At 44.9% G+C, this 14,647-nt stretch overlaps 1 long non-coding RNA gene across 3 annotated transcripts; it reads right to left on the bottom strand.

Moving 5' to 3' along the window:
- Positions 1-4,030: 4,030 nt before the first annotated feature.
- On the bottom strand, positions 4,031-14,407 carry LOC146431891 (uncharacterized). Of its 3 annotated transcripts, XR_014854800.1 has the most exons (5): positions 14,299-14,407; positions 13,534-13,623; positions 6,265-6,447; positions 4,277-4,637; positions 4,031-4,168 (listed from the first exon to the last, which is right to left on the bottom strand). It is a non-coding gene; the product is annotated as an uncharacterized LOC146431891 (long non-coding RNA). The 3 variants fall into 3 exon arrangements; XR_014854798.1 differs by having other exon boundaries at positions 4,031-4,637; XR_014854799.1 differs by having other exon boundaries at positions 4,031-4,582.
- Between the last annotated feature and the right edge of the window lie 240 nt (positions 14,408-14,647).

Here is a 14,647-nt window from a genome sequence, read left to right as displayed (position 1 = left end):
CCCTGCCTGGTGGCGGTCCGGTCCCGCCGGGCGGTGCTGGTCCCGCTCCATCCCCGGCGCCGCTCCATCCCCGGTGCCGCTCCATCCCCGCCGTGCGGGCCCCGTCCCGTCAGGCAGCGGCTCGCTCGGCTGTCCCGGTCCGGCTGCAGGCCCAGGGCGAGGGATGCTCCCGGCAGGAAGCGCAAGGACCGCGCTCCCGGCTCCCCTGCCGTGATGTCCCCGCAGACACGTCAGCCGGCGCTGCGGCTTGAGCGTGAACAAGGGAGATGAACTGTTGGAGTGAGCGATGAGCTCCACGAGGAGGGGCAGGAGACACACGGGGAGATGATTTTTTGGCGCTATGTGAGAGGCAGGGACAATGTGTCCCTTGTTTGGCTCCGGAACAAAGCCGTGGCACAGCCGTGGCTCAGTGGCCACCCGGGCTAAGGCAGCGCTGGCCCGGCCGGTGATGGTGATGCTGCAGCTCCGAGCCAGCTCGGTGGGATGTGCTTGTGCAGCTATAGCATAAAGGTACCTGAATCAAATCCAAAGCATTTTCACTACTTAGCGAGGAGCCACCATCCCTTTTTCTGTTTGGATTCACTGTGATTTTATTGCCAGCTTGAGCCTTGCTCGTGGAACCAAGAGTCACACCTTCAGCCACAACACAACTGCACCTAGGTTGCCCTCTGAGGTACCACTGTCCCACAAAGAGGATCAAGACATTTGGCTCTAGGGCCACAGACTCTCAGCAGAGAATTCTGATTCCCAACAGAGATCAGCGAATTCACTGCTGAAAAGTTGCAATAAACCATCATTCTTAGGAGATATTTTATCTCTCATTGCTGTTTTTTATGGTGAGCCAAAGGGCAGGCAATAGTGGTTACAAGGCCAGGCAGGAATAATGGCACAAAACGTGGGGTTACTGAACTTATGTTCCTGCAGTTATTGCCTACAGAGGTTCACCTTGTCCACCAGCTCAGGACTGTTAATTTGTTTTGATGTTGATTCACATAAAAAGTGTTAAAGCCAAACCACAGAGGAGCCTCTTGTATTCCTGTCAGCAAAGTACAGAGATGTTCTGGTAACTTCAGGTTCATTTTCAGAGCTCTGCCTTTAAAACACCCAAATTAAAACGTTCCATGTAACAAAATGAAAGTGAGTCAGCATCAAAGATGTCACTCTGATTCAAAATTCCTTCTAAACTGGTCAAATCAAGTCTCACTGGAATGGAAGTGGAGTTTATCTCTGCTGGCTGTATCTGTATTTTCTCCTTGTGCAGACACATTTACTATGAGATGTTCATTGCAGGGAGGAGCAGACAAAACACAAGGAGCTACAGGTCATTCACATCTCGTTATCAGTGTGCAGCCCTTGGAGGGAGACCACAGCCAGTCCCTCAATTAACTCACACTCCTGTTTCTTCAACTAAATATCTGCTCTGCTTTCTGATGATAAGCCCAGATCGTGCTGCAGCCAGAACTTGCTGTCTGAAGGACAAGCTTTAGATGAGTCATGTCACATTTCTTTTATCTATCGATTTCTCCTATCAATAATTGTACAGACGCTTTCACAAATGTCTGCAGGCTCCCTTTTCATGATGAGCCAGCAGATGAGGAGGTAGAACCCAAATGACAGGCTCTGAACTGCAACTCTCGAGGTTACAGTGCATCTCAGGGAGTCAGAAATGTCAGGAGCCAAGGGAGGAGGGATGAGGCTGAAATAACTCAGGCTAGAAATGGTAAAATGGACAAAACAGACCTGCATTGTTCTGCAGGACCACTGGAACACAGGAGTAGCAAAATATATTGCAAAATAATATTGTACCTGCAAGTGAGGACAACACTGAGGATGGTACTGTGTCCATCACTGGGAGTTTTCAGAGCAGGTTAGACAAACATCTTTCAGGAGCAGCACAAACAGAGCTAATCCTGCCTTGAGCACCGCACTAAAAGCACTGGAGATCCCTTTCTTGGGACTTCTCAGGGTTTATTTTGCCTTCCAAGAGTGCTCCTGCTCTGCCTGCAGTGCTCCCTGCTGCCCTACAGAGGCTGCACGCCCTGCAGCTCCTGTCGAGTCATCCCTCAGCTTTCCCTCTCTGTGCTCCATCCAGTCCTGGGGCTCAGGAATGGCAGGATGAGAACAGAGTATTCCGTGGTGTCTCTGTCTGATTCATCGCTCAAACGCAGATTGTTCAATTGCTTGCTATTTCTTGCTACTCAGCTGATTTATTGCATTATTAAATTAAGGTCCAAGCCAATGTCAGCTTTCTGACAAGGCCAATATGACTCTTCCCTAAATCACCATGGCCGTAACCCTTCAGTTCTGGAAATGGATTGCCTTAAACTCTGACACAGTTGCCTTTGCTGCCTGGTTTTCAGCTGTGCTGCCTGACTCTCAGTGTCCTGTTGTTTGCATTGCCAACCCAGAAATTCCAAGCTGTATGGATATAAATATGGATATATTATGGTATCCATGTGGGGACACCAGTGCAGCCATAGGAACCCCTCTGAACTCTCAGCATGTCTTTCCAGGGGGAAGATGCTCGTGCTCTGTGTCATCACAGGATTTCCCAGGCCCTGGTGGAGGAGTAGAGCTGAAAAGCAGTTTCAGTGGCAAGATGTGATCTCAGCATCAGGCTCATTAAACTCCTCCTGTGACCACACACGTGGTCATTTCCTCTAAAATCTGCATAACATTTGCAATCCTGTGCTCTCAGCCTGCCTGTGGTTTGTGTCCTTCCGCAAACACTGTTCCATTGCAAAGTCCATCTGGAATCATTTGGAAGAAACATTCCATTTGTAAAATAGGAGCTCATTTAATATTAGATTAACTAATATTTAACAGCTAATATTAACCAGTTACCATGCTATGAAGTTTCTACCCCAGTAAAATTGAGTTGCCATGTGCAGAAGTGCACAGGGGAGTTTTGCTATCCAAGGTAGTTTTCTGAGTGTTTGGGGATTTTTGAGGTAGTTGGGAGTTAATTCTCAGTCCTACCTCAGCCAAAACATACAGGCCAGGTACTCCTTAAATACATATTTTGCATGCTTAGGCTTATTAAAAGAAACAGAAATGTCAGCCTATAAAACTATTCACCCATGTAGAAAGTTACTCATAAAATCATAAAAGAATGATCTGTTCTTACAGTGTCTTTAGGTAATTTTGGAACCTGTGCCAAAAGAAGAAAAGGGTTTTGCACAGAATCCCATGAAATTCAAGTCATGATTTGCCATTGCAATAATTTCTGTCTGGCTTTGACAGAATGTTCCTGTGAAATTGTGTTATCCCCTACAAGTTGTAATCCACAAAAACCCCATGATGGCACTCTGAATAAAGTCCTTTTCTTTCTCACAAGGTGCTGTGGACAGTAGTGGGAGGATGGGCTGTAGTTATTTACATTAGCCAGTTCCAGTTTCCCCAGACTGACAGAAATTCCCATGGAAATTCTGGTTACATTAACTTTGACAGAGATATGGGACTGTTTTTGGAAACTTAAAAAAAAAACCAACAACTGGGGAATACTTTTCATTTTTATTAACATGCAGCATCTTAATTTTGTTTATTAAAGAAATAAATCAAGGTTGGTTTCTGCTTAGTTTCAGATGGTTTTCACAGGAGACAAAAAAAGAGAAGTCAAATATTGGCCAAGCATCCAACCCAGTGAGGAATCCCATAATAGCAGCAATCCCGAGGTGGATGGCAGTGAAGGGAACAGCATGAGAAAAGAGGACATTAGAAATGAATATGTCATGAGTTTATTTGCTTCAGACATGGGCAATGATTGTGTGTTCTTGGAGATTAAACACACTGATGTGGAATTCTTGTAGGATCCCATGCCATGCCATGCTATGCTATCCCATCCCATCCCATGCCATCCCATCCCATGCCATGCCATCCCATGCCATCCCATCCCATGCCATGCCATCCCATGCCATCCCATGCCATCCCATGCCATCCCATGCCATCCCATGCCATGCCATGCCATGCCATCCCATCCCATCCCATCCCATCCCATCCCATCCCATCCCATCCCATCCCATCCCATCCCATCCCATCCCATCCCATCCCTCTGAGGCCATCATTTACTCCTTGCCCTCCATTTGTATTCCAGATGCATTTAAAAATGATGTGAACATTAATTTTCTCTGCCTCCATTCTCCCCAAAGCCACTGCTTTCCTTCTCCCCCTGGAAACAAATGCAAAAGCCCTGAGTTGGCCATTCCAGGGGGAATTAAGGGCACTTAAAGCCCTGATTTTCACCCAGCCCTGGAGCTGCAGCCCCAGATTTATTTACCTTTTGGTGAAGCACCATTTATTTCTGTGTGGCTCATTAGTTTTCCTGCTCCATCAGTGCCCTGACCAAGCTGCTCAGTGAGGCACAACTTCTGTTGGGCCAAATCCTGGCTCCATCACCTTCACCTCGTGAGAACAAAGCTCCAGATTCCAGCGAGATGATCAGTAAAAGTTCATTTTTTGGGTGTGCATTCCAGCTGGGAAGAGCACAGCGAGAGTTGGGTGTCTCCACTAGGTGTCCATGTTTCAGCAATTTTCAGCTCCACTCCCAGCCCCGTGCAGAATGCAGAGCAATTGTTGAGCTCCACTGCAAGATGTGAATGTGATTTTCATATCAGTCAAGTGTGCACCTGGGCCTGCTTCTGAAAAGGCACAAAACACTCAAAACCCACCTTTAAATTGCACATCTTTGACACTCAAACTGATCCTGTAAGGGCTGGCAGACTTTCCCGATATTGATTATCGTCTCTCTTGCTTTTCCTAATGTTTTCCAAATTATTATGTGCTTTGTATTAACTTGTGGGAAAAAATAAAAAAATCTTTCCAGATTTTTTGTGGGTTTTTTAGTTTTCTTTTTTGTTTGGCTTCCAGCTTTCCTCTGCATGGCCGCTTTTTTGCATTCAGATGAGCGTAGAGCCCTGAACCAGGGGCTCAGATTTTCAGAACCACCTGCCTAATTGTTAAATAACTGCTTTGCTCATTACATTTCTCCTCAAATATTGATGCCCAATATTTGCCTACTTTCCCTGGGTGTCTAATGGATGCTGGAAGGCTGAGTTTTGTGCACTAAGTGAGCACATGGAGCTTTTCCTGCTCCCAGTTTTAAAAAAACTGGAGGTAGCAACCTTTGGGTCTCAGTGCTCGTTTATTGAAGATGTTTTTCACTGCTTGTTTTTGTGATTTGCAAACCCATTCGTTAATAAGAGGTCAGAGGGCAGTGATTTCATTCAGATACCAGGGAATTCCAAGGGGCTGAAATGAAGGCCTTATTTAAGATTACTGAATTCCATTCTAGGAATAACCCAGCAGATTTTCTCAGTGGTTTTTTTTTTTCCCCTGGTTTCCCAGGCATTTTCAGTTTGTTAAATGTAAGGATAGAATAGATTTTAGGGAATGCTATGTGCCAGACCATTTTAAGGCAGCTTCCAGGACCACATGCAAATGAGGCTCCAGTGATTTATAATTCCCATAGCTGTGAGTGTAACATCGAAAACTGAATTTGACTCCAAAACTTTTACCTCATTTACAATGCTAAGGAAGCAGAATAGGTTATTTTATCGTCTAACAGAATGAAAATGTGGTGTCACTCCATCTAATTTGGACTGTGCCTGATCCAGGAATGTGCTTGAAGATTTCTGTACAGAAACAATCCTACAGGATTGAGATTTTACCTGAAATGTGTCACAGAGCTTGTCCTAAATGCTATCTAGGTTCATGTGTCACAACTGACAGAAGGACAAAATAACAAGCAAATCAAGAAAAATCCCTAAATCATCACATTCTAAGAACTGAAATAAAACAAATAAACCAACTTGTTGCCAAAAGTATATATGTTTTTAGATACAAAAAAATCCCCCAAAACAACCAGACCCAGAACATCCTCTTATGGAATATATCCCAATCTCGAATATTTACTTTCCGTTTGTTTAATAACAGGAAAAGGCTTGTTGCTCTTTTGTTGAGTTTCACATGTCAGCATCTTAATATTCCTATGGTATTCTCGAAACTTTTACCAGGAAAAAAAACAGTGCCATGGCCTCTACTAGGAAATGTTCTGTTTATTTGAAATGCCTTTATGAGCACACGAAGGCAAACAATTGCTGTCATAAACCCAGGGAGCAGCTGCTGATGCCTTGGTGTCTCATTTGGGCTTTCTGTGTGCTTCCTTGGCTCCTTTGTCTCTGCCCTTCCTGTGTTCTGCTCCTCACCTCCCTCTGCCCCTTTGGAGCCCCAGGACAGGTTAAATCCCTTTTTTCATTTCTCCATCACCTGCTTTTGGTGTCTCAGCAATTCAGTGTTGGGCTGAAGGTTTATCCTCCATCTGCTGCTGGATCCACACTTGATGATCCTTGTGGCTTTTCCAGCTCAGAATATTCTGGGATTTTGACAGGAATTGTCACTAGAATGGAACTGAAAGGCTGATTTTTAATTACACAATCCTAGGATTGAACTCTGCAAGAAAGAATGACAAAGAGCTTTCAAAGGATGTTAAGCTTCTTACAGAAGTATTTGAACTGATTTTGGCCTTGCCTCTTTTATTGTGGCAAATACAGTCAATTTGGGTCTATTCATGTTGAAAAAAGAGAGTTTTGTCAGTGTAGGATAGACCTATAAACTGAATAAACCAGGCTGGTTGTCTCCACATGGCTCTGGTGTGCTGTGGGTTTGTTTGAACAATGACTATGCTCCAAACAGCCACTGACTGGATTCCCCAGGAGCAGAACTGTGGGCACAGGAGTGTCTGAAATCCAGGCTCCAGATAAAAAAAGGTAAATAACTCATAAAAGGAAGTGCAAACAGCAGGAAAATCTTGTTTGCATCTGTCAAGCTCTGTAAAGGACAGGCAGGCTGGAAAGAATAGGCAGTGTTAGGAGGCTTTTTGTAGGTTTTGGGAGCATCTCACATCCTTGGAGCAGCTGGGGAGGATGTGGGATCTTCTCCTGGATGTTCTGCACCTTCCCTGAGCCTCACAACAAATCTCTTGTGCAGACACCAAAATTTCAGAGGTGAACATCAAGCTCAGAGAGATTTGTTATCACATCTCCCTCCTGATTAATGCCAGCAAAGTGAGATTCAGCATAAAGCTGGGATCATTCCCTCTCCCTAAAACATGACTGCTCCCACTGCTGTGGGGTAAAAGAGCAGTGCTGCTGATCTGAGGGAGTTTATAAAGTTTGTGTTGGTAGTTTATCTAGGAACACCTTTCAGAACTCAGACAGTGGTGAGCAGTTCTGGCTGGAGTGGGCAGGTCAGGCATGGCCATTTCAATCCTGCTCAGGTGGACATGGCACACCAGATAAATGAGCCTTTAGTGGGAGATGACAAGTCTATCAAATGGAATTTAAACATTATTTAGTAGTGAAGGACCTGGAAGCAAGACATGCTTTGGAAATCAGGGGGCAAAAAAGAAGGGGATGATCCAGAATTTATTATGCCAAGAATTGAAAAACTTAAACCCTGATCATGAACGTGGTCACTGGGAGAAGTGCCTGTGCTCCTATGAACATATTAATAAAATTATAATAACAACATGGGGAAATTAGAGAGGTTTGCACAGGACAGGACTGGTTGCTCAGGACCTTTCTGAGCAGTGCAGCAGCAGCACTGCAGACCTCAGAGGATGCATTGGAGGGGGAAAATACCCTCTGCCCACCTGGAGAGTGGCGTTTGGTGTTGCACTGCACTGGGAAATGTGAATACAGAAGCTGCCAGGCTTGGTTTTCATGAAAATGCAGGTTTTTACACCTTGGCTAAATAACTGCTGGAATTGTGAAGTGAAAAGAGAGGACTAAGCACTTGATTTTCCCCATGATGTGCTGTGTTGTTCTCCCAGCCCACCTGGAGCTGCCCTCGCTGTGTTGAACCCAAGCTGAGGTGTTTGCTCTTCACTGAGCTCCTGCCCAGGGGCTGCCCCAAAATAAAATCCACAACTGTTTTGGCAGCCCAGCCGAGCCCTTAATGAATGTTTCTGCATTTTCACGTGTGATGAGGTTCCCAAAAAGCTCCAATCCTTTTTCTTCTCCTCTAAATCCAGGCGGTTTGGGTGGCTGGGTTTGAGGATGAGCAATCCCTGTGGAACCAGCTGTGCAATTGGTGACGCGGTTGGGTTTTGTGCCACCAGGGAAGAGGTTGATTAACAGCCAGGGGACACCTGGATGTTGGCACTCAGATGTGTGGGACAAGAGATGCAAACATGCAAATCCTGTAGAACTGAATGAGCAAAACTCCACAGAAACATCCCATTCTTCATATCCTTCCCCTCACCACAGCAGGGAGGAATGACACACATAATTTGCTGATCTAACATGCTTTGGCTTTCTACATTTATCACCTTTCATGTGAGGGATTTCCAGCCTGTTGTGCCCTGGAACAATGGAGGAAAATGAATTAATGTTTGAATTAACACCTCTAACCTGTCAGTGATGGAAAACTCCATGTGCTGATGGATATGTTCAATCCAGCCTCAGGGAGAATCACGATTCCCTGAAATGCCTGCAGGCCTCTGGATTATGGGTTTGGGTCTTGGATTAGGGAAAACACCAGGAAGCAGAGAGCACCTGCTGAATACAGCTCTGAGGAGGCCCCCAGGGCTGCTTTGGAAAGTGTTTAAGGTCTGGAGCAGCTTACACCTGCTAATTCTGTTCTAGATATAATTGTGTGAGTTTATTTGGGTTTTTAATATTTTTTTCCTCTGAAAACTGCTTTTTTAAGCTTTCCTTTCACCTCGAGGTGTGTGTTTTCCAACTGGTTTTGCTTACCAACATAAACATCTTAGATGTATCTGCCTTTGCTAGAAATGTTCTCCTAGAACTTTGGAATGGTGATGTAAATAGTAATATATTTCAGTCTCAATAACATAATTATTCTCATTCTGAATGTTCTTCATCCACTTAGCTCACAACCCTGGTGCCTTGCCTTAACCTTTGCTGGGCCAGGGGCTGTTTTCAAATGCAGCAAAGTCAAACATTGCTCCCCCGTGAGTCCTCAGCTCTCCTGCCATGCAAATATTGTGGCAGTGTGTGGCATTTCTGAAAGTTCCTCAGTGGAAAGTCTCCCAGGTCCCAAATTAGCACGAGTTTTGTAAAGTTCCTATTAGTAATCTATGGAATTTATACCAAAGGTGTTGAAATCACTTACGCTTTTGCTGACTCACTTCCCCCAGGGAGGGCTGCTGACCTCAGAAATGCCCTCCCAGGACCCAAAGCTGCCATCTGTGCCATGCAGAACATCCTGAACTCTCAACTCTGCTTCATCCTAAAATTCCTGCTTACTGTATCCTGTCACCCTGCAAGCCCTGCTCTGTTTGAAATGCCACTTTCTTTATTATCTGCTCTGACTCAGATGGTGAGTTGGAGAGCTATTTACAAAATATTTGTATCGCCGTGGATTTATCTTGCCAAGAAAAGTTAAATGGTTACAGATTAAAAAGATTTTATAAGCATGATACGCCACAGTAAACATTAGTAAAAGTTGTTCTAAAACTATTTCTGTCTTTTGTTGGGAAAAATAATTATTGAGGCTTGAAGGGGAAGACTGCTTAGTAAAAGGAAGGAGAATTAACCATAGTGAGGTTTTAAAGGAACTCTGGTTTGCTGATTAAGTGCTTTTAACAGAAATGCAACTCATGTTTCCTTCTTTTTCAATTCTTAAATCAGGCCCAAGTGCCAGCAAATGACTTTCTTCACTGCGTCTGGAGGTTTATTTTTAGTCCCAAGAAGGGTATAGACAGCAGGCTGGAAAGGAAGACGTTTGCAGGCTAAATAAACTTCCCCACACTTGAACTCTGGGTGTCAGCTCATCCATCTTGGAGCTCAGCTCCGTTTGCTGTCAGGAACAGCTTTGCAGTCCCATCTGCCAAGGCTCCCAAGCTCCTGTTCTTATCTTTCTGCAAGCATCTCTCAGTTCTGCAGCTCGGAGATTCTACTTGGGCTGAATTTTGCAGGATGAGACTCTGAGTGGAGCTGGAATTTCGTTTTTGCTGCCAGCCTGCCAGCAGAACTGCAGAACTGGCACGTGGTGGTGTTTATTCCACCATAAACATTGGGCACAGCCCCACTCTGCCCTTGCAGAACCAAAACCTCAGTGGATGCTGACACAGGAAATGTTCACAGGTCTCTCACTGCAAGTTTAACATCCCCAGACGACAGCCTGGCAACCAGGTGGCCAAAGACAGAATTAGATTATTTTAGGTGCCTGCTGGGCTGTTTGTGCAGTTTTTCTGTGCAGATTTTCTGTGCATTTTTCCTGTGCAGTTTTTCTGAGCAGTTTTTCTGTGTAGTTTTTCTGTGAAGTTTTTCTGTGCATTTTTCCTGTGCAGTTTTTCTGTGCAGTTTTTCTGAGCAGACTGTGACCTTATCCTGAAAAGAGAGATCTAAGAGATCCAACTTTTAAATGGATGATTTTCCTGTCCCAGGCAGGGTATTTGTGCCCACCAGTGCTGTTTTCCAAGTCCAGTTTGTGCTGAGCCACTGCTTTTCCCTGCTGTCCCCATGCTGTTGAATCAACACTCCAATGGTGACAGCAGTCCTGGCTGCTCAGCCTGAAGTGTTTGTCACTGCATTAAAGGACAGAACATTCTCTCCTGTGTCACCTGGCTTCCAGCAGGGCTGCAACATGGAATGGTTCATGCTCAGGCTCCCTGAGATTCATCCACGAGCTGTTTGGTTCAGATTAAGTGCAGAAAATGAGACAGCTTACAGTGCTGCTGCTTCAGGAGAGCTCTGCCTCTGTTCATCTCAGCTAGGCAGCTAAAAACCCTGGATTTTTGACATTTTTTCTCATACTCTAGAGTTACCACAACTCCAAGAGAGTGAACTGCTGGTTACAGCTCATCTCCTGAAGCCACAAACAGAACTGTTTGCTGGTTTTCAGCCAATCCCACCTGCACCAAGCCATGGTGGCAGGGGAGTCACTGAGGGTTTGCTGTGGGGCACAGCATGGAGTGATTTGAGGGCCTGATCTGACCTCTAGAACCTTTTCATTTTGGACACATGAAAGGAACATGGAAATCTCTTATCTCTTATCCAGGCTAAATTTGCCAGGCTTTGGCAAACAAAATGTTTCTGCAATGTGTGTGGTCAGTGTAACTCCTAACACACAGAAATATGTGTGATTTTTGCCCCTCAAAGTGATGTGCCAGCCCCTGTGCCTTGCTGCAGAAACCATACACAGGAAATACCCTTGGATTCAGGTAAAAATCTTGGGATGTGAGGATCCCTGCTGGATCCCATCTCCACTCCCAGCAGGGTTACCCAGTGACAGCCTGATGGCAGAAATGGGAATTGAGGGAAAGTCTGGCAAACTCTGCCCACAGCTCATTGCAAGACTGGAGCAGGATTGCATCAATTCCTGCAATGGGTGGCTGAGCCCCCCGAGAGAGCCCTGGCTGATGAAAAGGGACTCGTGGTCACATTCCAATACTTGGAATAAATAAACCAGCGACTGACTCTTGTGCAAGGTCTGTGCACTTTCCTCACAGCCTTTCACAGAAATGCCACATTTCTGACACCTTTCCAGCAGAATGTTTGGAGGCACCAGGGTCTGAGCAGATGGGATGGGAGAATGCAAACACGAATTCTGGGATCTGTTGCCCATTCTCACATGCACTGGACAGGAAACACCTCAGCTACTCCTCTGTTTGCTAGAAGGATTGAAGTCCCTCACACACCACTCATTTTGATATTAACAGAGAACCGTTCTGTTATTTAAGACTTATTATTTCTTATAATTCTTTTTAAGAATCCTTTAAAAGCAGCTCTTTGACAAAAATTCATTTCAAAATGATGATGTATTCATAGCAATAGTAGCATCTGTCTAAATGCAGATTTACTCCTTCATCCCATTGAGTTTCCATAATGCATATTTAAAATCCCCATGAACCTCCCAGCTCCATCAGGAATGTTCTGCTCTCACAGGTGAGCAGCAGGAATTTGAAAAGGCTCTCCAAGGCACCCAGGTCTGCAAGGAGGCTGCAGGGGATTGGAAAGACCCAGAAAACATGGATTAAAGTAAAACTGCTCTTAAGGACAAGACTGAACCTCTCATTCACCTCCTCAACTCTGAGCCAACAGCAATGGCAGAAAGTGAGGTTCTGAGGGAGAGAAAAGCTCACTCTGTGATGTCTGATCGAGTGGGAGTCTTGCATTTGTCCAGGTAACCTCAGTCCTGGAGGGGCTGAGGACCAACATTTGTTTACATCACTTTAATAATTTTATCATTTAAATCATTTTGTCAATTAAAACATGACAGGCATTCACACAACTCTCATTCCATTCACACAACACTCATTTCTTCCTTTCTGCCTTCTGTTGTTTCTGATTTTACATTCAAGTGACGTCAAAGCAGAGCAGAGATGAAATAAACCCATGAACTGCTAGTCAAAGTCTTCCCATGGAAATCCATGTTTTTATGGATGGCAAATTGAAGTATCCAAATGTGCCAAAGACAATTTAGGAAGTATTAAACTGTATCAGATCTCAGGTAGTTCTAACCTGCAGTGTGAGCTTTCCTCCTCCTTCAAAGGAAGATGTGAAAAATGAATGGCCAATGTTGTATTTCTACAGAATCTTCTGTCTGCTGGAATGGGAGCCTTGGGTGTGGAAAAAATAAGTGTGAAAAGTTGAGAAATAGACCTAAACTGCCTGGGTTTGAGTGTGTTTTCACCAAGTAACGCCAGGTTACACTGAATTTCCCAGGGAAGAAACCAGCTCTGGAGCCATGGATGCAGCAGGACAGCATCTCCCTTCCAGCTGTGACCCACAGACCATGATGGATTTTGGGATTGTGGCCTGACCAGTGCCAGCCCTGCTGCTCCTCCACCCCTGTGCTCTGCTCAGAGGGTGCAAATAACCACACAGAGCCCCGAGAGGCTGCTGGCACTCAGCTTATTGCTGCCCCTCGTTTTTTACATGACACATTTAGGGTTAGGACAGATCTGGAGCTCCTCACTGTAATTTAGACTGCTGGAGCTTAATCTCATCACTGCTGCTTCCACATATCAGCATTTCAAGGCAAACCCCACTGTTTAGTCTCTGTCACGTCGCTGTAACCTTAAATCATGCCAATGCACAGAAATAACTTAAATATATGCACTTTACCACTTACAACAGAATAACAACCTCTATTTGCACTGCAGGGTGTGCAGATCAGGCTGCTGTGCTGGAGAAGCAGAGGTCAGGGCTGGGCTGGGCATCACATTCTGCCAGGTGGCATTTATTCAATGACACAATTACTCAGTTTATACAATTAGCAGGTTCTAATTATCAGTGAGGAAAGAAGGTAGTGGAGACAGATTTATTCCATAAGGAAAGCAGGAGTCTGCTGGATCTTATCCTTGCACAGCCAAAACAAAAAGGAGGTGCCAGAGCAAGGCTCCCCTCAGAGATAACCTGTGCAGTGCCAGGGGACAGAGGGGACAGAGGGGACAGAGGGGACAGAGGGGACAGAGGGGACAGAGGGGACAGGGCCAGCCTGGCTCTGGGTGCCATGCCCTGGTGGCACTGCCAGGAGCTGGAAGGCACAGGGGTTGGAATTTCCTACCTGCTTGCAGAATTCCCAGGAGCAGTCAGCTTGTGCTGGAGATCAATCCAGTCCTGGGGGAAGGAGGAGAACATTGCTGCATCCACTGCTCTGGAAAATCAAAGCAGCAAATGAATGTTTTAAATCACAGGAACAGTGTTAATGTCATTCATTATAGGAGAGGTTTGTTCAGACAACAGAAACTTTGTTTTAGGAAACTTGTGCTGCAATGTTTGCAATCCTAAAAGAGGTGAAAGGGATAAAAAGGGCTTGTAGCTCACACAGAACAGTTTCTCTTTAGTTCTGTTCTGATCATTAATATCAATACATTCTCAAAATGAACTTTCTGATGATCCTGAAGTAAATTCCTCCCTTCTTTTAAAATTGGTAAAATCACAGAGGACTTTGAAATCAAACCCAATGTGAATCAGCTCCTGCTCTGCCTTTATGAGATGTTTTTAAGCTTCTTTCAGAGCTCAAAAATCAGCCACTGTGTGTTTCTTCGATCTGAATTGCTGAACATAAATGGAATGACAAATCCTAGAACAGATTCTTGTCACAAAGAAACAGTTAGGTTTCCTCAAGCTTTCTGGAATTTGTTCCCTTCTTCCCTGCAGCAGTGCAGCCACAGCTCCAGCCTTTGGTCCCTTTACCCTTCCTGGCTCACAAACTCTGATTTGCTCTTCCCATGGCTGCCAGCAAGGAGGGAATATTCAGAGGGAAGAGAAATGAATGGAGGGAAAAAGGGAAAAAAGAAACAAATATCAGGAATTCTATGCAACTTACAGTGTGAGTACAGGACAAACCCTTTCCTCCTCCTTAGGGTCTTCCCTAGTGGTGAGAAACACTTTCGAGAGAAGGAGGCATCTCAGAAAGATCAAGGTGAGTTCAAGGTTTGCCCTAAAAACCAGGATATGTTTGCTTTTAAGTTACCAAGAAACAGAACTTCATGGAAAAAATATTCTCAGATTTATGGTCTTTCAGTATTCCTTGGTTTTTTAACCAAAGTTTTTTGTCTTGATGTCGTTCCATTATTTCCAGTTGCATTTACAAACCTATTCCCTCCTATCCTTCCCCATGGGAATGATCCCTGACCTCCCAGCATGGACATGTGATCATTGCTTCATTCACAGGC

Source organism: Lichenostomus cassidix, chromosome 12 (genome assembly GCF_008360975.1).
Source record: "Lichenostomus cassidix isolate B80296 chromosome 12, HeHo_3.0, whole genome shotgun sequence".
NCBI classification, from domain to species: domain Eukaryota; kingdom Metazoa; phylum Chordata; class Aves; order Passeriformes; family Meliphagidae; genus Lichenostomus; species Lichenostomus cassidix.
Note: the sequence above shows the minus strand (reverse complement) of the source record. Positions and strands in the feature narration are given on the sequence as shown.